Here is a 3,609-nt window from a genome sequence, read left to right on the forward strand (position 1 = left end):
CCCCCCCCCCCCCCCCCCGCCGCCTCTGGGCTGCCCGGGCAGCCGCCGCAGCTCTGCGCGGGGCTTTGTCTTTCCCCCAGCCGCCGGCCTGAGCCGCGGCAGCGGGCTGGGACTGGAAGCGCCCTGCAAGTCTGACGGGGGTATCGCTGCCGTGCATGTGGTCTGCCTGTCTACCGATCGTTCCTGCCTCTTGTTCTGCTGGGGTAATTCCTTTGGGTAACGCGTCGGGCTCCGAATGCAGTGCATCCTGACTTCCTCCTGACCCCTGCGAGACGTTACCGGTGTTTGCCTTCCTCGTGTTTCACAGGGCCTCGGCTGTCGCGTGCGGAGAAGCTGTCAGCCTTGTCAGAAGAGAGCGTGTAGCCAGCAAGCGCGTCGTGGTGCTTCGGGACCAAGCTGATACCGCAGGCGTCCCTCTTTTGTTTGCGAAAAGGGATCGCGAGGAAACGTGCCGGTGTCGGAGGGGGAAGAGGTAGGAGGCAGCTTTCAACCGCTTTTAGGCTTGACTCCTGCGTTCCTGAGAACGGTTCTGGGCTTTGAGGGGTTTGCTTTTGGCTTTTTGCCTTAAGCTCGTCCTCCGTCACCGCTGTCGGCGTGCGCCGAGCCGCTGCTTAGGGAGCGGTGGCGGTACAGGCTGTGTGCGTGCCGACCGTCCTCGAGGCTGTAGCTGTATCCTACCCTAAAAAAAGCTCTCCGTAATACCCTGCTTCCGTGAGGACGCAATTTTCTCGAGTTCCCCCCCCACCCCGGGGTGATTTTCCCACACGCCTGCAGGCAGCAGGACTAACGTCATCTCCTTTTGCCCGCCTGGGCTCGGACTAAAATCCCTTCCCTGGCTGTTCTTTAGCTTGTACAGCCTTTGAGCCTTCCCTCGGGCCTGGCTGATGGTCCTTTGCCATTTCACCCCGTTCACAGCCAGCGTGAGTTTCGGCACCGACTATGTCAACGAATTTCAGCTGCACGACAAACCTGCTTTTTTTGTCAATTAAATTAATCTCAGCCTTTTAATTGCTTTCGAAGGGAACTACAGGAGATCCTGTCGGCGTGGTGGCCTAGCGTAAGCGATGATGGAGAGGCGCATCGGATGTGACCTCCGTGTCAGCTCGGTGTGCCTCAGACAGACTGCATTTGGCACTCCGTGGCGTGCTGCGCAGCTCCAGAAATTCACGGTAGGGGAAAAAAAAGGGGCGAAAATGACAGTCGCGTAGAAACACGAGTTGGGAAGAAATGCTGTACGTGAGGGCTTTCCGTTGAGCGAGGCAGCTGGTCTTGCTTGTGGATCTTTGGGGTACGAGCCTGACGCCGAGCAGCTCGTTTTTCATTTGACGTGCCTGGAGTTGTTTTCAAAGGGATGGAAGAGAAGCTTATGAAATAGGATAGGTTACCGAGTCTTCCTAAAACGCTCACGACAGTTACGTAGAAAGCCGAAGCGAAGGACGAGGGAATAAAGTTCTGTGCTTCCTAAGTAAATACGGTACGCTTAAAAGCGATCTCCGTGCAGGGTCCTAGTTGTTTCTGTTTTTAAAATCAGAAAGAAGTTTAAGAAGTCTCAGCGGTTAGTCGTGTGGGAAATAAATGGCTCTTCCGCAAAAAATTCCACGTCAGCGAGGCTCTTTGAACGATTCTTCTCGCAATCGATTCCGACTACAGCCAGTTCATGGTTTAATGTCGAGGTGTGTGCTCGCTCTCCTCTAAAGCAGTATTTCGTTTGCATTTCAGTCCTGTGGGTCGTGACAAATTTGGGAAGAACCCGAAGGAAACTTTTCATCCTGGGACACAGAAGGTAGGAGGTGAGTTGTTTTGGGGGTTTGTTTTTTTTTGAGTGGGTTTTTTTGTTTGTTTGTTTTTTTGGTTGGTCGGTTGTGGCTTTGGCAGCGGGCTGGGGCTGCCGGCCCCCGTGGGCCGCAGAGGCTGCCCTTGGGGTCTGCGGTCAAGGCTGTCGCAGGGGGATGGCTCGGGAGCCTCTGCTCGCCCCTGCGAGCGGGCAAGAGAAAGAAAAGAAAGCCAGGAGCGGGATCCCCACCCGTCGCCCCCGACTGCTGATTTCTCAGCAGACGTTTAACTACCGGGGGGGGGGGGTCGGGAGGCAGCAGCTCAGGTGTCTGGCTGATCTTGTGTCATGACAGTCAGCTCCTGGGCCAGAGCAGCCGAGGGGAAGAGGCCTTTTGATTTGCTCCCCAGTGAAACGGGGGTCTTTCGTTTTTCCTTTGTACCTAGTTTCATCTGGAATTGTACGTTGACAAATCAAGGGGAGCTCAGCTGAAGGTCAGTCTAGATGTTACTTTTCCACGTGTGCCTTGCGCTTGTGAGTCGGACTGCTGACTGCGGAGGGATAACTTTTGCACTTGCCGAGGGCCCGCGAGGCCCAATGTGCCTGCTGCTGCTGAGTGCTGCGCTGCTGCTTGGGCAATAATTGGACTGTAATGCCAATGCCACGTGTTAGCCTTTCTCCAGAAGTTATAAAAGCCTATAAAAGTGTAAAGAATTTTGACCCATGACACTCTCTTTACCTGTGAGACCAGAATAAAAGTACTATGTTGGGAAATGCACATGACCTCTTTTTTTTGTTTGTTTGTTGTTTGGGTTTTTTAATGCTGAAGGAACTGAGCAATCTCTCTATCCTTCAGGTAATAATGGATACTAAAAATATGAACAGTGAACCCATACTGAAATAGTTGCCATGTAGTCTGAAACAGGCTTTGTAGCTTTTAACGTGACTGAAGAAAGATGAGGGAGACACAGCCAAGTCTGTGGGAATCCGCTGCAAATGGAAGATAGGGGCTTTGGATGCAATCAGGAAAAATACAGCCCAAGTCCAGGTAGGATCAGCTGAGCAAGGGGTAGGGTGTACAAGGGTGGCTGGCCATGGACAGTGGGGAATGGGTTCTGGAATCCTCCCATGGGGATTCATGTGGTGACCCAGTGCAGTAATTGGGGAGGCTGGCACAGCCCAGTTGGCTGTGCTGTGTGTTTTATGGAGCTGAGAGCCCCGACATCCTAGGTCCTTGGACCTGGCCAGTTCATTGACCTGGCCATTGCTGAGTGTCTCTGTGTGTGTCTGCTTCTCCCTAAATTATGCACATTCCTTCCTTCTATTTCAGAGCGCTGTATCTCTGAGCTGTACTTGTCAATAAAACTAAATTGAATGGATCTTTTATCTGGCTAGTTACAACCTTGGGTACCAAATCACAGAGAACTCCTCCCTGCTCACATATAGAAACTAAAGAGGAAAAGCGTGTGGCGTGTATGCTTGCATTGAAAACAATCTGGATGGTTCTCCATCCATCAACCAATGCATTAGGGATCACTCCTTTTATCTTCCTCCTCATTGAGACCAGCAGTTGTATTGCACAGAGAAACAATGAGGTATCTGAAAATGTGTTCAGCTGCTAAGGGAAGGCCCATAGTCAGGAGGCAGATAAATACACCAGAGAAAGCAAACAAGAAAAAGAAGGGAGGTTAGGTAAAACAAACGAGACAAGTGTAGCAGATGTGAGGCTCGAAGTCTGGGGTAGACATCTGACAAGTGAAAGGGACTCATTACATAGAGGCAGCAGTGAGAAAATTGGGTGGTTCATGCTGTGCTGTGCTGAGGATCACAAAAGCAGT

General features: G+C 52.0%; 1 long non-coding RNA gene across 1 annotated transcript; it reads left to right on the plus strand.

Moving 5' to 3' along the window:
• The first annotated feature begins 200 nt into the window (after positions 1 to 200).
• On the plus strand, positions 201 to 3,150 carry LOC308069534. Its single transcript, XR_013930451.1, has 6 exons — positions 201 to 216; positions 308 to 472; positions 1,021 to 1,169; positions 1,720 to 1,790; positions 2,218 to 2,265; positions 2,628 to 3,150. It is a non-coding gene; the product is annotated as an uncharacterized lncRNA (long non-coding RNA).
• The last annotated feature ends 459 nt before the right edge of the window (positions 3,151 to 3,609 follow it).

Source organism: Falco punctatus (genome assembly GCF_963210335.1).
Source record: "Falco punctatus genome assembly, chromosome: 9".
Classification (NCBI taxonomy): Eukaryota; Metazoa; Chordata; class Aves; order Falconiformes; family Falconidae; genus Falco; species Falco punctatus.